The sequence below is a fragment of the Sus scrofa genome, chromosome 15 (genome assembly GCF_054392235.1).
Source record: "Sus scrofa isolate SSC_HxYL_T2T_F1_AM1 chromosome 15, Sscrofa_HxYL_maternal_Yorkshire_Landrace_v2.0, whole genome shotgun sequence".
Taxonomy (NCBI): Eukaryota; Metazoa; Chordata; class Mammalia; order Artiodactyla; family Suidae; genus Sus; species Sus scrofa.
This window is the reverse complement of record NC_139397.1, coordinates 81,582,004-81,605,281: the sequence shown is the minus strand read 5'-3', so window position 1 is coordinate 81,605,281 and position 23,278 is coordinate 81,582,004. Positions and strand designations below refer to the sequence as shown.

Here is a 23,278-nt window from a genome sequence, read left to right as displayed (position 1 = left end):
GTGACATGGACTGTACCTTCGTACCTGTAGCCCTTGCAATTTGAATACGTCTTATGTTGCATGTTCTAAAGATGGAAAAATGTTGTGAGACAGTGTTCACCAAACGCTTGGGAGGTTGTCTCAGGGGGACCCGTCAGGTTCATGGACTGCCTTTGTTCACATGGTTATAGGCATTTCAAGGTTCGTTTGTCAGCCACAAAATTGGCCATGTTTCAACTTCCGTTACTCCTACAGAGACTGATAAAAAGGTGAAGATTCTGTGTACTGAGGACTGGATTGGAGTGTTGGCATTTCTGACAGAACTGACAAGTTTTCAAATTGACGGAGGCATTAGGTAGACTTTGCTCTATGGATTATATTTCACTTTATTGTGGATTATATACCATTCTAGCTACTTGTTGTAAACTGGAAGCGACTGCAAGAGAAATGAGAACAGTCCATGCTTGGCACCTCTCCCTCCCCTGAGTAATTTTAGGAGGGCTCAGCTGGGAGCCACTAACTAGACAAACAACTAAGGAGGTGGCAGTGGTGGAACTAAATCAGGTGTCACTAATGGTAACCATGAAGGCCTGGGAGGATGGCCTTTAGGATTGTAATTGCCCATGTGCTGTTCTATTTTTATGTAAGTTTTTTCCCTGCATCACTCAGAGTTCAGTCTAAGTGGATCAGGAATGCTACAGCAGATCTTACCTTGGAGAGTGTCCCTTTTTTAGCATTTTAAACTCTTCTGGCTACTCAGGGTTTTTTTTATCATTCATATTTATTTTTTTCTATTAACAATATTTTCCCAGCCTTATTTTATTGTAGGGAAAAGAATCAGTCTCCTCCACAGTTGCATAAGATTAATGTGCACGTTTTGTAATGATTGGAAGTTCTTATCCCATCATTGAATTAAATGTTCATGGTAAAAAAGAAAAGACAAGAAATAGAGTGGGGACAGGGGTGAGATTTTGCTTCAGAGATGGACAGCCTGGCTGCTTGATTTCAGTTAATCTGGCCATTTTTCCTCATCACCTTTCAAGTTTCTGTTGAAAGGCCTTAGCTAAGGACTCTTCTGCTAAACATGTTCTTTCGCACCAGTGTAGAAATGTATGCTCTTGTTTTCCAGGAACACATTACTTTGTTAGCTGCCTTTTTATTTTACTTTCTTTTTTTTAGTGGTACTAATAAGCCTAAAACCAATGTAGCAGAAAACCTTGAGGATGAGATTTCTGTTTGGGTGAGCCTCTTCTTGGTAGTAAAACCTTCAGAGATGTTTGCATTCAGTCATTTTTAAGCATGGGTGAAAATGGTCAATGACACTTCCAAGTTTTTTCCTTTTATTCAGAATGAAAAGTAGAAGAAGCAAGTTTGGAAATAAGTATGGGATAGATAACATAGTAAATAAACCCTGAGCTGCATAGCTAAAACAACAATTTATTTATTTATTTATTTTTTTTTTTTCGTGATTCTGTGACACAGGAATTTGGACTTGATAGGCTGCTCTGTATGTTGTTAGCTGAGGTGGGGCACTGGCCTGTATCCAGCCGGGTTCCCTCACTCAGCTGTGTTCAGCTGGTAGTTTGGTAGGCTGGCAGTTTGTAAAGGCTTCACTTTTAGTATCTAGTGCCTCTTGCTTCGCTCTTATTTTTTCTTCTCCACCTTGGTAGCTTGACCTTTCTCACAGGACAGTAGTCTCAAGATAGTTGGACTTACATGATGGCTGGCTTCCAAGAGGAAAAGTGGAAGCTGCCAGGAAGAGCATCACTTCCGCCACATTTTCTTGGTCAAAGTATGTCAGCCCAGATTCAAGGTGAAGCGAGATAGATTGCACCTCTGGATGGGTGGAGTGGCCCTTGAGTACAGGAAGGGAAGGAATTAATGGTAGCTGTTTGGAGATTATCAGCCACAGTTACTCACCTCTGTAACTTAAATAGAAGGGACACTTTTAGAAAAATTGCCAATTTTATTTGTTACGGTAAGATTGACTGTTACAGTGAAGATTTTGAAACCCTTTTTTATGGATTGTTTCATAGAGATGATTTTAAAAATCCAGTAATGTTGATCCCACCCCACGACCCTCTCAATTTATCAGTGCTTTTAAAGTAATAACTATGTGATGGAACTTTTATTTATACACTGTAACCAAAATCTTGGGAGACTGTAATGAATGTTTTTTTGTTTTTTGTTTGTTTGTTTTTGCATATGTTTGTTTGTTTGTTTGTTTTTGCATATGGAAGTTCCTGGGTCGGGGTTTGAATCCAAGCCACAGCTGTGACCTATGCTGCAGCTGCAGCAATGCCAGATCCTTTAGCCCACTGGGCTGGGCCAGGGATCAAACCCGTAACTCTGCAGCAACCCAAGCTGCAATAGTCAGATTCTTAACCTACTGTGCCACGGTGGGAATTCCTGAATACATTTTTTTTTTTTTTTGTCTTTTTGCCATTTCTTGGGCCGCTCCCACGGCATATGGAGGTTCCCAGGCTAGGGGTCGAATCAGAGCTGTTGTCACCGGCCTACGCCAGAGCCACAGCAACGTGGGATCTGAGCCGCGTCTGCAACCTACACCACAGCTCACGGCAACGCCAGATCATTAACCCACCGAGCAAGGGCAGGGACCGAACCCGCAACCTCATGGTTCCTAGTCGGATTCGTTAACCACTGTGCCACGACAGGAACTCCCTGAATACATTTTTGATTCTTAGGAAATTTGGGCAAAGATCAGTTTAGTCTATATCTAAAAATAATTCTAGATTTCCCATTATTGCACTTAATTTAATTATGTAAACCTTCTTGTTTTTCCTCCTACTTCCTGGAGGAGTAGCACATGTCCATTTTCTCACAGCCAGTGATGATCTTGAATATAATTATCTTTTTTAGAGGGAAAACTGAGGCTGAAATTCCAATATAAAAAATCCCCCCAAATATAAAGACTAGGCTAAGACTAGTAAAACTGTACTGTTCCATTGCACTCCAATTATCAGACAGTAAAATATATGACATGGTTTTGTGTATTAAATATTCTGAAGAAAGAGCCATGGAAGAGGAATGAGAAGAATGATGTTCTGGTCACCTTTGGCAAGTCACTTAACTTCAAAGTTTTTTCTTAATCTATAAAATGAGGAGAATAATTCCTACTCTGCCTGCCTCAGAGAGTGTGACATTTTAATGGATATTTGAGTGTGATATTTGAAGTATTGGGGGCCATACCTATGATAACAGTGATGAAAGAAGTTTCGGGATACCCCAAAATGAAAAAGAACTAAAATGGAAAATATATATATTTATGCACACACACATACATACTATGTATGTATGTATATATAGTATGTATGTATGTGTGCATAAATATATATATATATTTCCTTTTCAGTTCTTTTTAAATATACATATTATTATACATATGTGTGTGGGTACATATGAACATGTGTGTGTGTGTGTGTGTGTGCATATGTTTAAGATGTATGTATATTTCCAAGAGGGACTCAAGTCTCATTAGAGAGTATTTCCAGTCGGGTTTCTAGTTAGGGCATAGAAATAGTTCAAGATAATCCCAGTGATCTCCAGAGAGAGTTAATGAGATCTTTTCTTCTGTTCTGCTTGGCTCTCCTGGTTATGTAGAACGTTGGAGTCAGGCTGAACTGCCCTGGCCAAAACACCAGTCCCTTTAAATGTTTTATTCCCTGTAAGAGCTGGGTAACATGGCAGAAGCTTAAATACACTACTCAGGGTCGGGCTTGTCATTTCTGCCCTGACATTCTGTCATTTCTGCCGTTCCTTGACAGTACTTTTACTTATTTATGGTTAAATCCTTTTCATGATCAATTTAATAAGGATTTTAAAAGATCATCAGCTAATAACGAGATAAAAATATTTCTAGATTCCAGCTGACTGTAAAATAGTTGCCACATTTAACTGATAGTATACACACATACTTCATCTTCTTGTACTTGGTTTTATGGCACTTTGTAGATACTGTGCTTTTCAACAAATCAAAGGTTTGTGGCAGCCCTGTGTGGAGCAAGCCAATTTCCCAACAGCATTTCGCTCACTTCGAGTCTCTGTATCACATTTTGGTAGTTCTTGGAATATTTCAGACTTTTTCATTGTTACTGTATCTGTTATGGTCATCTGCGATGTGTGATCTTTGAAGTTAGTACTGTAAATGTTTTGGGCACCGCAAGCCACACCTACATAAGATGGCGAACTTAATTGTGTGTGTGTTCTGACTGCTCCACCAGTCATCTGTTCCCCTGTCTCTCTCCCTCTCCTCAGGCCTCCCTAGACCCTGAGGTGAAACAGTTTTGAAATTAGGCCAATTAATAACCCTACAGTGACCTCAAAATGTTCAAGTGAAAGAAACTGTCATTCGTCTCTTATATTAGATCAAAAGCTGAAAATGATTAAGCTTAGCGAGGAAGGCATGTCATAAGCCAGGGCAGGGCAAAAGCTAGGCCTCTTATGCCGAGCAGTTAGCTGAGTTGTGAATGCAAAGCAAAAATCCTTGAAGGAAATTAAAAGTGCTACTTCAGTGAATACACGAGTGATAAGAAAGCAAACAGCCTGATAATAGTGAAAGTTTTAGTGGTCTAGATAGAAGATTAAACCAGCCACAACATTCTCTTAAGCCAGAGACTAATGCAGAACAAGGCTAACAATCTCTTCAATTCTGCAAAGGCTGAGAGAGATGCGAAAACTGCTGAAGAAAAGTTTGAAGCTAGCAGAGGATGGTTTATGAGGCTGAAGGAAAGAAGCCATCTCCGTAACGTAAAATGCAAAATGAAGCATCAAGTGCTGATAATAGAAGTTTTAGCAAGTTATCCATCAGAAGATCTAGCTGAGATAATTAATGAAGGTGGCTACACTAAACAGATTTTTAGTGTATACAAAACACAGCCTTATATTGGAAGAAGTTGCTGTCTAAGACTTTCATAGCTAGAAAGGAGAAGTTGATGCCTGGTTTCAAAGCCTCAAAAGACAGGCTGACTCTTTTGTTAGGGAATAATGCAGCTGGTGACTTTAAGTTGAAGCCAGTGCTCATTTGCCATTTTGAAAATCTTAGTATAGGAATTATGCTAAATCTACTCTGCCTGTGCTCTATAAATGGAACAACAAAGCCTGGATGACAGCACATTTGTTTACAGCATGGTCTACTGAATCTTTGAAGCCCGCTGTTGAGACCTACTGTTCAGAAAAAAAGACTTCTCTCAAAATAGTACTACTCATTGACAGTGTCCCTGGTCACTCAAGAGCTCTGATGGAGATATACAATGAGGTTAATGTTGTTTTCATGCCTGAAAGCACAACATCCATTCTGCATCCCATGGATCAAGGAGTAATTTCAATTATCAAATCTTATTAGTTAAATACATTTTGTAAGGCTGTCACTGCCACAGTGATTTCTCTGTTGGATCTGGGCAAAGTAAATTGGAAGGATTCCTCATTCTAGATGCCATTAAGAACATTTGTGATTCATGGGAAAAGATCAAAATATCAACATTAATAAGAGTTTGGAGGAAGTTGATTCCAACCCTCACAGATGACTTTGAGGGGTTCAAGAACAGACCTTAGCAGAGGAGGAAATCACAAATGTGCTGGAAATAGCAAGAGAAACAGAAGTGGAGCCTAAAGAGTTGACCGAATTGCTTCAGTCTCATGATAAAACTTTTAAAGGATGAAGAGTTGTTTCTTAGGGATAAGCAAAGAAAATGGTGTCTTGAGATGGAATCTACTCCTGGTGAAGATACTGTGAAGATTGTTGAAATGACACCAAAGAATTTAGAATATTACATAAACTTAGTTGATAAAGCAGCAGCAGCAGGGCTTGAGAGGACTGACTCCCAATTTGAGAGAAAAACCACTGTAGGTAAAATGCTATCAAACAGCATTGCAGGCTACAGAGAAATCATTCATGAAAGGAAGAGTCAATCGGTGTGGCAGGCTTGATTGTTGTCTTATTTTAAGAAATTGCCACAGCCATCCCAACCTTCAGCAACCACCACCCGGATCAGTCAGTAGCCGTTAACCTCGATACAAGACCCTCCACCAGTGAAAAAATTAGGACTCACTGAAGGCTCAGATGGTAGCATTTTTTAGCAACAAGGCATTTTTAAATTAAGGTGTGTATGTGCACTGTTTTTTTAGACATAATGGTATTGCACACTTAATAGACTGCTGTATAGTAAAAACATAACTTTTATGTAGGCACTGGAGTATTCGCTTTATTTTGGTGCTCTGGAGTTAAACCTGCAGTGTCTCCAAGGTATGCCTATACAATAGTTTGCTTCTTCATTGTTCAGAGACTCAGTAAATTATGGGCCTGTGCTGTCCACTGTGGTAGCCACTGGCTATGTGTGACTATTTCAATTTAAATTTAAGGTAATTAAAATAAAAAATTCAGTTCCTCAGTCCATATTTCAAGTGCTCACTTGCTACCATCTTGGACAGTACACATACAGAACGTTTTCATGATACAGAAGATTCTGAGGGATGGCACTATTATAGACTGTTTTCTAACTCATCTGTTGTTTTTTCTTCCTATTGTCTCCCTCAAAGGCTCATTCTTTCCTGCTTGTTTGTTTCAGGTGAGCAATGGGGAAAAAAGAGAATCCAGCTCATGTCCAATAGTTGGTCATGTTGAAGAAATAGTAACAGGATAGGCTGAAACTATTGACTAAAATAAGATTCTAGAAATATCTTTGAATTTAATTTATATATATTGCCCAAAGTAGTGGTGTAGAGTGGCTGTATTTGGGTTTTAAAGGGACTAGAACCATGTGTTAGCCAAATGCTCTCATGAGATAGTGACTCCACTTTTCCTATGGAGTGGTATTTTGTTACCTCTGAAAATTTCATTTTATTACAGATGCCTTTATTAAGTGAAAATTAGGCCACTGTACTCATATCTAGGTCATTTGAAGTAATATGCACCCTTTTCTCAGTTTAAACAAAATTTCTGATCCAAGATCTGTTTGGATCTTGATATATGCCAATGAAAATATTGACTTTAAACAAAGAGGTCATAAAAAATATGCGATTAAAATGATTAGGAGTGGAGTCCTTATCACATAACCCAAAGTAAACGAGGATTGCACAATTTTGTTCTTAAGAAGTACAGCTCAACTGCACAGGCATGTTCTTGGATATTCCAGACTGCATTTGAATTATAGTGCTTTATATTGAGAGGTTGATATTAAAATATACTTGGGAATTAAAATTCACTTATGATGAATAGTTGTTTAAAAGAAAGCACTGTGGAGACATGTTTTTTTTTTTTTAAGAAGTCTTTAAAGCCGACCCACATTTCTTCAGATCCGAACTAGAAACATTTGTGTAAGCAGTATATTTACCAAATGAGTCTTCAATAATGAAAGCCTGTTTTTCATTTTAACGTTGATGTAATTTATGCAAAGCCAGGCCACAAAATTATATCTTTTAAATTTTTTCTTTTCTTTTATTATTTTATTTTTTGTCTTTTGTCTTTTTAGGGCCCCACCCATGGCGTATGGAGGTTCCTAGGCCAGGGGTCGAATCAGAGCTACAGCTGCCGGCCTATGCCACAGCCACAGCAACATGGGATCTGAGCCATGTCTGTAGCATACACCACACCTCACAGCAGTACCAGATCTTTAACCCGCTGAGCAAGGCCAAGGATCGAACCCGCGTCCTTGTAGATACGAGTCAGGTTCGTTAACTGCTGAGCCATGATGGGAACTGAACTCCAGAATTTTTATTTCATTAAAGTATAGTTGATTTATAATGTGTGTTAATTTCTTCTGTACAGCAAAGTTACTCAGTCATATATGTGAATATATATGCATATATTCATATATATACATTCTTTTCATATCCTTTTCCATCATGGTTTATTACAGGATATTATAGTTCCCTGTGCTATATAATAGGACCTCGTTGCTTATCCATCCTATATATAATAGTTTGCCTCTGCTAATACCAAACTCCTAATCTATCACTCTCTCTCTCCCCGCCCCTTTGGCAATCACACATCTGTCTCTACGTTTATGAGTCTGTTTCCATTTCATAGATAAGTTCATTTGTGTGATGTAAAATTCTATCTTAATGTCACTTAATGTTTGCTACATGAACCAAGTTTCAGTAATTTTAATTGTGAAACTAAAAATAAAGTTTGCTGCTGGAAACTTGAACTCTGTGAACAGACTTGTTTTAAGCATATTTTCCTGTCTTCCTGTCAAAGCCAGTGAGAAGAGGTACTTAACCAGGAGATTCAGCCAGTTAGCCAGGAGCCATGGACCCCCAGAAGGGAAGAGCAGTTGATAGCTCATCTCATTGGACTTTATACATGATGTGAATTGTTTGAGCATTGGTCAAGAAGGGTGATGGCCCAGGTGTAAATCAAGTTCCAAACCACTAAATGAAATGCTTGTTTCCCAGTCACTGTGCCACGACACATCAGTGTGTCACAAAGATTTCCCTGCAGTGGTGCAGCAAGCCTAGCTTTCCCCAGAACTTTGGTGCCTTCTTGGACACATTGCTACCAGGCTACCTGCATGGCCTGCACATTCTTTCTCCACTCCTAAGCATTTTACATTCTTTATGTCTAGATTTTAGCTAAAGTCTTTTCTTGGCCAAGGTTGGTTTGCAGTTCCTAAGCAGAATTCCTCCACAGATGTCAAGTTGTTGTTGCAAGGGGTTAAGTCAGTTTCTACATGTTGGTGTATCAGTTTATCTTCAGATGACGTTTCTTTGAGTTAATCATTGCCAATGTCTTATAAACCACCATTTCTTTTATTTCCTAGAGTTGGGAAGTAATTTGAGACATTGGATGAAAAGAAAGAGTCAAGAAAGGGAAGTGTGGGGATGACAAATGCTTGTGAACTTTACGGTTTCTTCTGGGTCAGAAAAATGTTTTTGTGTAAACATTACCCATTATTACAGGCACTTTCAGAATCTTTCACAAAGTTTTCTGTAGCCACTATTTAGATTAGTCTCCTTCTCCCTGCTCTCCTCCTGTGTATTATTTAGAGCTCTGTCATATTACAACTGATTAGGTTCCACTTTGCCACTTGTTCATGTCTCTTATTGAAATGGTCAGATTCTTTGTATCTTCCGAAGCACCTATAACAGAATATAATATAATATACAACATAAAGTAACATAATATATATGTTTATACATAGATACATCCCTTAAATATAACAGATTCATATTCAATACATAGTATTGGGTATTTATTCTAAATTGTACAAGACACTGGTGAAAAAACAGTGAACAAAACAAGTATGACCCGTTGAGGATGGACATTAAATAATGATTTAAATTGCAGCCTAATAAAGGGGACTTAAGCCACGGAGACGGGGTGCCTTTTGAAGCTGGAAAGGAGCCTCTCCCCCAGAGCCTCCAGAAAGAACACAGCTCTGCTGACCGTGGATTTTCACACAATGCGACCTGTGTCAGACTCACACCCTGAAGAACTGAAGATCGCTTGAGGACCAGGAAGGAATTCCTCTCCCCTGGCTTTGGAGAAAGAGGCCAGGAGAAGAACACCAGCCACCAGGCTCTGCTGCTCAAGCTCCAGTGTCCTGCATTCCGCACCCCTCTGCCTCCGCTTGGGTCTCTACTCGGAAATGAGCTGCTGGACTCTGAGTGCCCCCCTAGCATGGCATCTGCCCAGCTCACCCCTGAGACGTCTGTAGGTCCCAGGGACATGGAAGGACCCAATTCTGAAAAGATGATGTGACCATCCTTCCCATGAAATTGCAAATAAAACTACACTGAACTGTAAAAATAAATAAATAAAAAATATATTGCAGCCTGGTGAGTCTAGAAAAGGAGATGGGAATTGTGCTCTCTGTAAGACTATGTAACAGGAGGGCCTAATCTCTTCTGAGGGGTGAGGGAGAGGATTTTCTGGAAGAAGTGGTGTGTGATGTAGGCTGAGATTTAAAGGATAAGTGGGAGTTAACCAAGTAGAGGTAGAGGAAGACTATTCTTTGCAAAGGGAACAACATGTGTGAAGTATGTTGGTGGATAGGTTGCCTTGAAGATATGAAGAGCTGGAGTTCCCGTCATGGCACAGTGGTTAACAAATCCAACTAGGAACCATGAGGTTGTGGGTTCGATCCCTGGCCTCGTTCAGTGGGTTAACGATCCAGCGTTGCCGTGAGCTGTGGTATAGGTCAAAGACGTGGCTTGGATCCAGCATTGCTGTGGCTCTGGCGCAGGCCATTGGCTACAGCTCTGATTAGACCTCTAGCCTGGGAACCTCCATATGCCGTGGGAAGTGGCCCTAGAAAAAGGCAAAAAAAAAAAAAGAGGAAGATATGAAGAGCTGAAAAGCCAGAATACCTGGAACTCAGTGGGGAAGAGAATGGTGCTGGGCATCAAATCTTACAAGGATTTGTGGGCCATGTGTGGATGCTTAAGCTGCATATTTATTCCATTAAATTCTAACAGCCTTCAGTTTCTGGAACTTACATTTGCCCTCATTGTTCTCATTAGCATGGTGGCTTTGGGGAGAAAAGAAAAACTGGATGACTTATCAGGTAACCAGAACCTCTCTACCAAAAAATAATGAAAACCCTCCTCAGAAGAGGAAGAACTACCAGTCTGGGGTCTAAGTCTTTTGAAATTTGAATTTTATCCTATCTTGGATGTGGACCACTCAGTTGATTCCAAAAAGCTGCTTTCTAGCAACCATTTTCTTCCCAATTTATTCTTGGACTATTGTCTCAGTGAATTAGACCATTTTGAACTCTTTGCCAACCCCCACCCCCCAGAACATTTAGCTATCAAAGGGAAAATCCCAATGGATTTTATCTTGTTGGAACTATGTGTCCATATCTCCTTAGCAGTCTCAGTGAAAGCTCGGAAGAAGGAGAAGAGGTGAAGGGGCATCAAAATGTGAAGGACCTGGGACTAGGTGCCCAGCCATTATTTTTTTAGAAAGGAGCTCAAATAGACAGGGAGTTGGAAAATTTGTGAATGCAATGAAAATAAGGAAGACAAGAACCTTTGGAGTGGGGGTCATGGGTGGGGGGGGTATAATTGACCTTTAGCACTATGTTAATTCCAGGTGCATAGCAAAGTGCTTCAATAATTCTATACATGTGACAGAATGATCACCACGGAAGGTAAGAATTTTTTTAAACGATTTTTATTTTTTTCATTATATCTGGGGTTTACAGTGTTCTGTCTATTTTCTGCTGTACAGCAAAGTGACCCAGGCACACATACTATATACATTCTTTTTCTCACATTGTCTTCTATCATGCTACATCATAAGTGGCTAGATATAATTCCCAGTGCTATACAGCAGGATCTCATTGCTTATCCATTCCAAAGGCAATAGTTTGCATCTATCGACCCCATGTTCCCAGTCCATCCCACTCCTTCCTCCTCCCCCTTGGCAACCACAGTCTGTTCTCCAAGTCCTTGAGTTTTTTTCTGTGGAAAGGTTCATTTGTGCCATGTATTAGATTCCAGATATAAGTGACATCATATGGTATTTGTCTTTGTCTTTCTGACTGACTTCACTTAGTATGAGAGTCTCTAGTTCCATCCATGTTGCGTCATTCTTTTTTTATGGCTGAATAGTATTCCATTGTGTGTATATACCACATCTTCTTAATCCATTCATCTGTCAATAGACATTTAGGTTGTTTTCATGTCTTGGCTATTATGAATAGTGCTGCAGTGAACATATGAGTGCAAGTGTCTTTTTCAAGGAAACTTTTGTCCAAATATATGCCCAAGAGTAGAATTGCTGGGTCATATGGTAGTTCTATATTTAGCTTACTGAGGTACCTCCATGCTGTTCTCCATAGTGGTTGTACCAATTTACATTCCCACTAACAGTGCAGGTGGGTTCCCTTTTCTTCACACCCTCCCCAGCGTTTGTTATTTGTTGACTTTTTAACGATGGCCATTCTGACTGGTGGGAGGTGGTATCTCGTAGTAGTTTTGATTTGTATTTCTCTAATAATCAGTGATATTGAGCATTTTTTCATGTGCTTGTTGGCCATCTGTATATCTTCTTTGAAGAAATGTTTATTCAGGTCTTTTGCCCATTTTTCCATTGGGTTTTTTGCTTTTTTCTTTTTATGGTTTCCTTTGCTGTGCAAAAGCTTCTCAGCTTGATTAGGTCCCATTGCATTATTTTTGCTTTTATTTCTATTGCCTTGGGAGACTGACCTGAGAAAACATTGGTAAGGTTGATGTCAGAGGATGTTTTGCCTATGTTCTCTTCTAGAAGTTTGATGGTGTCTCATCTTATGTTTAAGTCTTTAAGCCATTTTGAGTTTATTTTTGTACATGGTGTGAGGGTGTGTTCCAGTTTCATTGATTTACATGTGGCTGTCCAGTTTTCCCAGCACCACTTACTGAAAAGACAGTCTTTTTCCCATTTTATACTCTTGCCTCCATTGTCAAAGATGAATTGACCATAGGTGTCTGGTTTTATTTCTGGTGAAGGTAAGAATTTTTAAAGAGTGTTCTCAAATTTAAAAATCCAGTTTATTATATTGCCTGAAGATGCCAGTACTCTGTGCATAGAACCTTTAAATGATTAACAGTTCTCAAACATCAAAACAAAACTAGAAGTGTGCATAAATAAAGAGGCACATAGGTTCAGACAGGTTATTTTTTTTTTTTTTTTTTTTTTTTTTGTCTTTTGTCTTTTTGTCTTTTTTTGTTGTTGTTGTTGTTATTTCTTGGGCCGCTCCCGCGGCATATGGAGGTTCCCAGGCTAGGGGTTGAATCGGAGCTGTAGCCACTGGCCTACGCCAGAGCCACAGCAACACGGGATCCGAGCCGCGTCTGCAACCTACACCACAGCTCACGGCAACGCCGGATCGTTAACCCACTGAGCAAGGGCAGGGACCGAACCCGCAACCTCATGGTTCCTAGTCGGATTCGTTAACCACTGCGCCACGACGGGAACTCCCAGACAGGTTATTTTTTATTTTTGCTTTTTAAATCCTTAGGACTAGTAGAAATGGAAGAAAAAAATTGTTTATAGACTGTTCAGTTCTTATTACAAAGCATTGGAAAGTTTTTAATCAATTCCTTGATTATTGGGTAATAGCTACTAAACTAGATACAAAATAGAAAAATAGATATAGTTTTTTAATGAGAAACATATCTTCCTTTCAAATCTTAACTTTGTATTTACTTTTCAAGCACTCTCAACTCTTGGAAAAAGTATTTAACCTCTGACCCAGTTTCCTACTACAGGGTAGGGCCATGGAAGCTTTTGGATGCAAAAGGGCTTCTGAAAACTATAGAGCTTCATACAGATGCATTTCCTAGTATTTTTGTTTCCTATTACTGAAAAACAAATGACCTCAAATATAAAACAATGATTTATTATTTTGTACAGTCTCCTAGGTTGCCTGGGATCACCTGAGTGGTTCCATGTTACCTTGTGTTACTCTTGCAGCTGCATGCAGTTGGGAGCTCAGCTGTGGAGAGAATGTCTAAGATGAATGCACCCAACATGCCTCACAGGTGTCTGGCTCTTGGCTAGGTGCCTCTGTTCCCCTCCACATGACTTCTCTTTCTGGAGGACCCTTCTCTTCATGTGGGCTCTTTCTCTTCATGTAGGCTCTCTACCTGGATAGCCAACCAGCCCTGACTTCTTTACATGACATTTTGCTAAGAGCTTTTTAAAGACCTAGACCAGGAAGTTACTTGGCAATACTTTTGCATTCTTCTGGTCCATCACAAGGCCATTCCACATTCAGGGAAAGGAAACTCTAGGTTCCAACTACTGAGGAGGGCAAACTCACACTGGGAAAGCATGTGCAGACTGAGAGGGATTGTGACTGCCATGTTTGGAACATTTTACCCCAATTATTAGATAAAGCTTGATAGATTAAAAGATTCCACTCTCGATGAATAAGCAATTAGAAACAAAGTCCTGACCTACACTACTTCCAGAGATTAAAGAATTTTTAGTCATTTTTAATATGTGTGCTATGCATAATAACCATCAAATATATTCACAGTAATTATTCTGGTCGAAGGGGAAAATGTATCCCCTAAAAACCTAATTCCCGAGCTGGTCTTATTGTTTAATAACAAAGAACTACATGGTATTTTTTTATTGTTTCAGAAGTTAAATGCACTCTACACGTTTATTGATACAAAGGGAATTTTGACCTCCCTCTAGTGGCAAAAGGTTTTCTTTCTTTCTGTCTTTCTTTCCTTTTTTTTCAAAGAGCTTGCTTGAAAGAGTAAGATGGCTGACCTATATAACAGAACGCAGTTTCAAAAATGACTGGTTCTTACTGAAATGTTTGCTTTCTCCTATGTGAGGTATGGGAGATTCTTTCGTCTCTTGTGAGAAATGTTCACCTTCTTGAAACAATGATCATATTACGTGAAAAAAAAATTTTTAAAGGAGATTTCCTATTAACTTTTAAAGTATAAAAGCTGTGAACTATTCCTATCAATCAGGGTCTTAAATAAAAAAGACTATTACATTTTGATAACTAAAATACCTTGATCTTTGACTGAAAAGTAAGTTTGATCTTTAGTTTTTTCTGCAGAATTGTTTTTAGAGCAGATAAATGTACTTAATTGCAAAGATCTTTAGAAAAAAGAGAATAAGTAGCTATTGAAATGTGAAGAGCCGAACTGAAAACAAATAAAATAAAAGTCAAAGTGCCAAACCCTTACGCTTTCCTCTTTTACAAAGTTTAAATTTGGATTTTCATAGCCAGTGGAGAAAAATATTCATCATAGCTATCACCATCATTGTACAAAAGGAAGCACCACGTCAAAGGGTGGGAATAGAAAAACAGCTACAGTGGAATTTGTCAATGAAGCTTTCCTATCCCCACCCCACCACCACAGAGAGTCAGTAAAGCTCAGTAACTTCATCGTCTGTTATCTGTCCGTTTACAGGCAGACTTATTACGATTCCTTAAGAAAGGACATTTTCTGTAATGGTATCAGAAAAGACATTCTTACAAAATGCTGTTTTCTCAACTATTTGCTGAAGCTGATCCAGGTCACTTAGACTGCATTGTCTTGTCTGGCAGACTAAGACCCCCATCCCTCTCTTCTCTTTCTCACAGAGATAGCAGGATGACCAGGGATGGTAGGTGAGAATCCAGAGATTTTTTTTTTTTCCTTTTTAATTTATAGAAAGTAAAACCTAGGATTATCATAATATCTCCTGGGTATTTTTGTTTGGGAGTAAACTACAAACTAGTAAGATTTCATGAAAATAATGAAACCATCCAATGAAAATTTAGCATTTCTTTCCAATACCTCTTTTTCAGTTCGACGTGTATAACCGAGTATGTGTCTCTTGTGGTCTCGATTACATCCGGTGTTTTTAGCTGGCAGCATTTCCTCTGTTGAGGCCCCACTTGATTTGCCAGGCTTCATTTCTGTGAATATAAAGAGAGAAAACCAAGTTATATGAGAGAGTGAAATTAAAAAAAAAAAATTATGTGCTAGGCTAACACTGACTTTTGAAGCAACAAACAGCAAAAGGGGGGGGGCACTAAATCTGTTATAAATAAACTGGTCATCTGATTATTAAAAATGCATAGGCTCCAAAAATACTTGGAAAGTCTTATAGCCATCTTTTAACTGTCCCACATGTTTTCTCTTGAATATTTATAAAAACCCAAATTAACGAAAAAACAGAGACCAAAAAATCCCCTCCCATGTCGTTGCACAGATTTGGAATAATGAAAGTGAATTTGCAATTCTTAAAATGGTGTTTTCATCCAGTTCTCATAGAAGTGTTTTTGGAACAGTGGTCTGTACTAACAGCTGTATTCAATCTTGAGTAAAAGTCACTTCCTGAAGAGAATGAAATTCAACTTAACACGCAAACTTGCCGGGGACATAATCCTGTGGGGTGGGTGTACTATGTGATTATGAAACTGGACATAGGCACCCTGCTGAGGTGATTTCTTGTAAATAATACACAGCAGAAACCGTTAATCAGTGTCAGTGCTTTGAACTGAGGATTTACTGATCTAAAAGCATTGCTTATTCATATGCAAAACCATCTTAATTTTCCAGAATTGTGCTCTTTGGTATTCTGAAAATATAATTCCCTTCTGGAATTGTACTTATATGGAATCTATGTCTTTATCTACCTAGACACATTCATACATATATAAACATACCTACATGTGTTTATATATATATTGGGGCCTTCTCGGGAATTTAAAATTATTGTGTCATTCTTGAGTTTCAGGCAAATTTTTTTCCAACTTTTTATATTCGGTCATTCATCCATTTACTGTAGTGAACCTAACTGAAATAGAATTTTTGTTCCTGGCCTCATAAGTTGATTACATATACATATGTATATGTGTGTATATCTACACACATATGTATGAGGTACAATTTTAGCTATTTAATATCTATTTAAAAAATATTTCTTAGGTAGGTATTACTGACTTTTTCTCTCCTAGGTATTGTACTTTATTTTAAAGAAAATACTGTATCAGTATAACTTGGCTATTGTTAAACCTTAATAGAATCATACTTTAGATGGAAAAGTTTTTACTGAATCACTTTTCTTTATGGATCACTCTTTTGTTGTCTAAACAATGAGTGCATAGTTTTCAGTCAAAACTATCAAATTGAAATAAAAAAATCTAACGCATTAAGCCATAATTAACACATAACCATACATAAAAATTACAGCCTTCTCAATTTGTCAAAATCAAAACCATTTCCTGCTTTACTTTGGTAGCAAAGAAGGAGCTAGGCTTTTTTGATTTCTTGACAAATCTCTTAAGTTGTCTTTGAAGACCTTTGTTTATAATGTCTCCATGCATTCTTGTCTTCTTGACATGCTCCCTTCCCTCCAGTGAGATACTAATTAAAGAGAGGCCACTGTGACCCTAGATTGTTTAAAAGTCACCAGGAATGGGGCAGCAGCACAAATCTGGGCAGGAAGTGCTCACTCCTAAAATATAACACAACCCTTAAGACCATCTTATCAAAAAATCTGTTGACTTCTAATAGCCCAAAAAAATGCTTCCTTTGATTTAAAACATACACACTTGAAAACCAAACTAGAATCTCTAATAAAACTTACTTAGTGGATACATCATATATACACTTTTTAGAATTTGCAACAAATAACATCTTATATAATGAATAATAGTTTATTTTAGAGACATTGAAATAAGCTTTGAGGACATTATTTTAAATTTAATGGTGGATAGTTTCATTTTTATGTGGTTTTTTGTGGGGAGAGGAGCCTATATCTTGTTCCTTTTCAAGAATTTGAGACAGCTCAGTATGTATATGAGAAGTTCGCTTGTCTCATATACAGAAAGTTGTAACACTTTAATTAGGATGATGAGAAAGATGAGTATAGTGCTGGCTGATCATGTAGGTACAATTAGGGCAATTTTGTTAATAATGAATTATTTGAAAGAAATGGAAATAATTTAGTAATTTGAATAAGCAGGTGGTATTGCCCGACATCAGATTATTTCCCTCTTGAAATGACTTGCTGTTGTTAAGTGCTTATGTTCAAGAAGCAGTTTCTTATACAACTGTGTTAGTATTTATTTAAGCAATATGCTTTTGATTCCAAGTAATAGAGACACACTACCGTTTGTGTTAATTAGTGGGGGTGGGATTGTTCTAAGACTATATAAAGGAATCAGAATCTCCATTATGAGACTAGACCTCAAGAGAACCCATTAAAGTTTCCTTACCAAGCTTCCAGATCTGCAGGACTGTAGTGGTCATGGCCTTGTGGAGGCCACCTGGGTGATTGTTTTCGGTTCAAGGCACAAATGAAAGAGCAGTAATTTTGAATTTTCCATCTTGAGCTTCCATCATTTCTGCTTCCCAGTTGTTCTTTGTTTAAATGGTTTCTGAGTCTTGCCACTTTACTTCTTGGTATCTCCTGGCAGCTCATTCCTCCACTCCCGAGTCTTAATGTTGAAAATCCTTGCCCCATGAGTCACTATTACAAGTGATGACTCCTTTGTCTCATTGTTTCTGCTTCCTCCCAACTTCAACTTAGTCATGGCCCCTCAGCTGCCTCATGGCCTCCCTCTCTGCACAGCACCCAATGGTTTGACGATAGAAGACTCCCTGTAGATTTTGGTTGAATGAATAGATGAGGAATATTGTTAAAGGAATTACTGTTGTCTTCCTTTTTAATCTTACCTTTTAAGGAGATAATAAGATATAAAAGAACTAAAAGGCAACTGAAAGAGAAAAGATATTTTGAGAAATTTAAGAGACCTGATCATCTCTTTTTGGGTCAAAAAGAATTCACTGTAGTAGTAGGAAGAAATTATTTGTTTACACAGGCATTGAAGAAGTGTATGTTTAAACTTGAGGCTATAGACTATTCCACTAAAAGATAGAAGTGCCTTTAAAATCTTCCACTTCATTCTGCCCATTTAAGCAGCTGTATGTACTATCATGAATGGAGATAATTTAACTTCCGATGCCAAGAAACGAAGCAGTCATTTTCTTGACCATATTCCACCCAAGAACTGATAATCGGTCTTTAATGTAGTCCCGAAGACTGCTTTTCTTTTGGCCTTCAGATTTTTTTTTTTTTTTTTTTTTTTTTTTGTCTTTTTAGGGCCACACCCTAAGGCGTGTGGAAGTTCCCAGACTAGGAGTTGAATCAGAGCTTCAGCTGCTGGCCTACACCACAGCCACAGCAATGCCAGATCTGAGCCGCATCTGCTATCTACACCATAGCTCACAGCAACACCGGATCTTTAAGCCACTGAGCAAGGCCAGGGATCGAACCTGCACCCTCATGGATACTAGTCAGATTCATTTCTGCTGAGCCACAACAGGAACTCCTGGCCTTCAGATCTTTTTGTTTGTTTCATCCCCTTTGTTTGTTTTTAAATCCTCTACCTTCCAAAGCTTTTGGTTGCTCAGGGTATAAAAATAAACACCAGGACAGAGTTCTCAATTCTTTATTCCTTTGCTTGCTTTTGCTTTTGCTTTTTTTTTTTTTAATAAATCGAGGTTCTGAAGTTCATTTTGTAAAATCTTTCCTAGATTTTGCCATTTATATAATAGTTTATGAATAGCTGGTAGGCATAATTAGACCCAAATGTGTAATTAAGTTTTTTGTTTAAAAGTTTTCATCTGAAAATTGAGTTGAAGAAGAACCTGAAGAGCAGTTTAGGATGCAGTTGCTGTGCTTTTCCTTTTAGAGCATGAATATCCAAAGTTGCCAGTTAATGGGGCTTTTATTCCTCCTGCACTTTGGAAATGATCAACATTCCCAAAGGCATTTGAGAGTATTTTCCCTCATTAGAGAAAAAGTGCTTTTTCAGAGTCTGAGGACTTTCTGTGTGAAAACAAAACAAAACAAAATAGATAATGAAAGTGCTACATGAGTATGAGGAGAATTTTCTCCTTAATTGTATGAAAATGGTACTTTCTTTCTTGCACTCACACACCAATAAATTTAAAATAACTTTTGTTTGTAGAGTTATGACTGCGTGCAAGGCATTGAACTAGACCCCTAGCTCTACACAAGCTTACATATTGCACCAAAATGCACAAGTGGATGTGAACAAAGTACACCACAAGTGGCCATAATAGGGAGCATATAGATTTCACTGGTGACATCAGAGAGAGAGAGAGTACAGGGAATGCTGACCAGGGAAACAGAGGCCCAAGGCAGTTTGGACCACGGTTCTAGATCCCAAGAATGGCTCTAGATGTGGACTCCTTTGCTTGAGTGATTACTTAAGTGCTAATCATGGGTGAACTCATATACAGAAAAGAAACTAGAGCAAGGGGAAAATGAGTGCAAAGGAGAACAACCAAAAGAGTAGTAGACATCCCTGAAAGTGAGTTACAGAACTAAATCATGTTGGCTGGGGGCCAAGAGGCAGCTGCCAGTGAGTGGTAAGGACAGAAGCCAAATCACTGTGGTCTGTAACTAGAATGGAAAGAGAAGGTGTATAAACACCCATTGATGAGTGCTTTCAAGAGCTTGACAATGAACGAGAGATGGAATAAAATAACTTTAGAAGCAAAGAAGTACTTCCCTTCTTTAAGGATAGAGAAGACTCGAGCAAGTTGGCTTATAGGAAGAAAAAGTCATTGCATCTGCTGCTCTTATTTCTAAAGGAAAGTATATTAATGTATTTCTTTTATAGTAAAAAATCAAGTAGCTAAGAAGAAAGGAAGAGCAAGCCAGCATAGAGATTGGGTTGGGGAGATAGGTGTGGGGCCTGGGGGAGGAGGTAATAGGGAAATTCATTTAAAATCAAGGATTCAAATGGAAACCTAATATTTTGAAAAGGTCTAAGACTATCTCTACTACTAAGCAGAGAAGAATACCAAGAAAATGTATATATATTTGAAAAAGAACTGAGGAAAGTTCATATAAATAATGTCAAATAAGCTCTTCATTTGGCAATAAAGAGATTTATAGAGTTTCGGCAGGGGAAAAAAGTAAAGGTTTGGAATTAATTCTGTAGGAAATAAGGTAGGGAACCACTTGAAATGGATAAAGTGAATGCTAAGCTTAAGTGAAATTTTCATGAGGTTCATAAGCATGGTTATAAGCTGTAGTCATCAACAATGTAGGAGGAGGAACAGAGAATTCTCATGGTCAAAAGTGCTCATCTGTAAGACAAGGTAAAGGTTTTGGATACTAGATGCTAGAAAGAACAAACTTGGGCTGCCTGATTTTGGGGGTTAGGTTGGTTAGAAAGTAAGTGAAATGTGGGGAGGGGATGCTGTTGGTAGTGGAGGTGATGGTGGTTACCTGATGGAACAGAGGAGTGGAAGAGCATGAAAGGGAAGCTTACATTTCTCTGTCTGGAATGGAAAGAATAATGGTGGTGTGGCAATTCATGCACCAATGCCTAGGAAGTACTTACAACAGTGTCCGGCATAGATTATGCACTCAAAATTGGTATCTAATATCATTATCTTTCTTAATAAGACTACAGAATAAATGGAAGAATGGGCATTTCAGAACTCGATGCCCTGCAGTGGTGTCTTGAAGTAAAGCCAATGCACAAGTTTTCTTGGAGTGGAGTTCAAAGACCCGCCAGTAAGGTCAGGGTTTTAAATGAAAGGATGTCACCGAGGAAGAGCTCTCAGCTATGTGTGAATTTATCTCTATATAGAAGGTAAATAAATGATCACGGAACTGTCACATGTGCTTCTCCCCAATCTCTGGAAGGGAGGTATTATTATTTTTTTCCTTTTAAAAGTTAAACAGATTTAGGTGAAGATGGCTAAGTTATCAAGTGGTAGAGCTGTCTTTCAGACGTGGCAGTTTTACAGAAAGCCCATGCCTTGTCCACCACTCCATACTATAAATGGCAGTCGCAATCTGTTGGTGATATAATTAGGGTACATTTCAAGGGCTGTACTCTTTTGCATTAAAGAGGAACAAGGAAGAGGCAGATAGATGTCTCTTGGTGTGGGGAAGACAGAAGAATCAACCACCGGAGTTTCAAGAGAAGTTGAGTCATGAGGAGAAAGTAATTTTCAGCTGCTTTAGTCATTCTAAAATAGATTTTGGTACCATCTTGGCTTTTAATAAAATATATCCTTACCTGAGAAAATATTTAGTCAGTCCCAAGCCTTCTTAGGTCAAGCGGTTATAAGTTTTATGTACCGTATAGTAAACCTTTTTCAAAATTGCAAAGCATTATATTCTACAGTATAGAATTGTAGATATAGATATGCCTCTTAATATCTGTATAAATAGAGCTGAAGTTAAATGCTTATTTTTTCTGGGTTCCTGCAGCTGCTCTCTGGTTCATTCTTTTTAATGCTTTTTTTCTTCTTCTTCTTCTTCAAAGAAGGATGGGAGCATGTGTCCTCATCATTTCTGACCCAGAATCGTGGACAAGTAAGCCACAGTGACTGGTGGGAATATATAGTATTCCTCAGATGGCTGGACTGGAAAAGAGGCCGAGAACAAGTGATTTATGGTGAAGCAAGGTCAATAAGTACTTGCCAAGCTCTCACAGGATGCCTTTTGGTGTAGTAAATAGTGGAGAGCACATGGTAAATCTTGGCCCTGGTTTCATCAGTAGAGGAGTTTACACATAAAGACACTAGGTTGACCTAACTTAGGCATGAATACACTTAGAAAAGACAGCAAGAGGTTTTGGAAAATAGACAAGAGTAGGAAATACTAAAGAGAGGGTGGACCATGAGCTGTGATTTCAACTGAGTAAACAGAGGGAGGGATGAATGTGGTTTGGCTGATGGAAAAACAGAGGCTGTTTCCTGGCAAAACTCTGAGCCAGAAAAGAGTGAATTCCTGGGCAGCCAAAACGCAAATAGTAGCTGGAAGAGAGGAAAAGGGAGAAAGGAGTTAGAAAGTAGTGTGCTTTACAAGCGATGTTCAGAAATTCGCACTTGATGTGGGAGTTTTAGGAAGTACAGAGATATGGCCAAAGAGGTTGTAACAAATTATTTTGGAAGCAATATAAACAACAATTTGAAATAAAATAAGGACTGGTTGGAAGGAGAGAGAGAAGAGATTCTAGCAGCCCCAGTTTGAGGAAACTAGTGGATAAAAGACATGATAAAAGAAAAGAATCAGTAAGGGACAGAGAGGTGCTGCTAATTCAGAAATCATGTAGTTTCACTGTCAACTGTAGAAATTGGCTGAATCCTGTGTTTAATCACTTGGATTTATAGCATTTTTTAAACAGATTTGCTGTTACCCTTGTACTATTCAGACTATAGTCTCATATCTCAACTTTTTAAATGTTTTTCTTTTTTCTTTTTTTAGGAGGAAGGGGTTAAATGGACAGATAAAGTAGTTATTTAGAAGAAAACTTTCTAGATACTAGAGCACAAAAAACCAATTTGCCTTGGTTTCTGGTGTCCTCTGAAAATCAACCTCACAAGGTTTTTAGTACACTGTGCCATCTGAAAGTATTTTAATTGTGGAAATTTCCAAACATATGCTAAAGTAGAAAGTACATCTTTGACAGTTATCAACAATTTGCCCATTCTTTACTCATAGAATTTTCTTAAATGTTATGTGACAACATGAAACAAGCTACATGCTTTTTAATGACAGGAGTTCATAATCTATTTTTAAATATTTTGGTAATTATCAAAACTTAAATTATGATTTTTTTTTAAGTAAAAGGGGCAGACATATAGAAATGGGTAGAAGTTCCTACAATGATTTGCAGTGTTTTATAGGCTGGTATGCTTAATGATGTCTGTGGTAAGTAGCCTAAATGAATTGTAAAACTTCTTAAAAGAGCCCCTAAATAGAATATATTTTCATATCACTCAAGAGGTTGTGAATTATGGAAGATGGAGTAATACTCTTTAATATTGAAGAAAT

At 38.3% G+C, this 23,278-nt stretch overlaps 1 protein-coding gene and 1 long non-coding RNA gene across 4 annotated transcripts in view; one reads left to right on the top strand and one right to left on the bottom strand.

Moving 5' to 3' along the window:
- The window catches only part of RBMS1 (RNA binding motif single stranded interacting protein 1), a 216,541-nt gene that overhangs the window by 54,064 nt on the left and 139,199 nt on the right, over nucleotides 1–23,278 (top strand). The window lies entirely within an intron of this gene.
- Nucleotides 11,098–15,722, bottom strand: LOC146395944 (uncharacterized). 2 transcript variants are annotated; one of them, XR_014830505.1, is made up of 3 exons: nucleotides 15,623–15,722; nucleotides 15,235–15,356; nucleotides 11,098–12,420 (listed from the first exon to the last, which is right to left on the bottom strand). It is a non-coding gene; the product is annotated as an uncharacterized LOC146395944 (long non-coding RNA). The 2 variants fall into 2 exon arrangements; XR_014830504.1 differs by having other exon boundaries at nucleotides 11,098–12,150.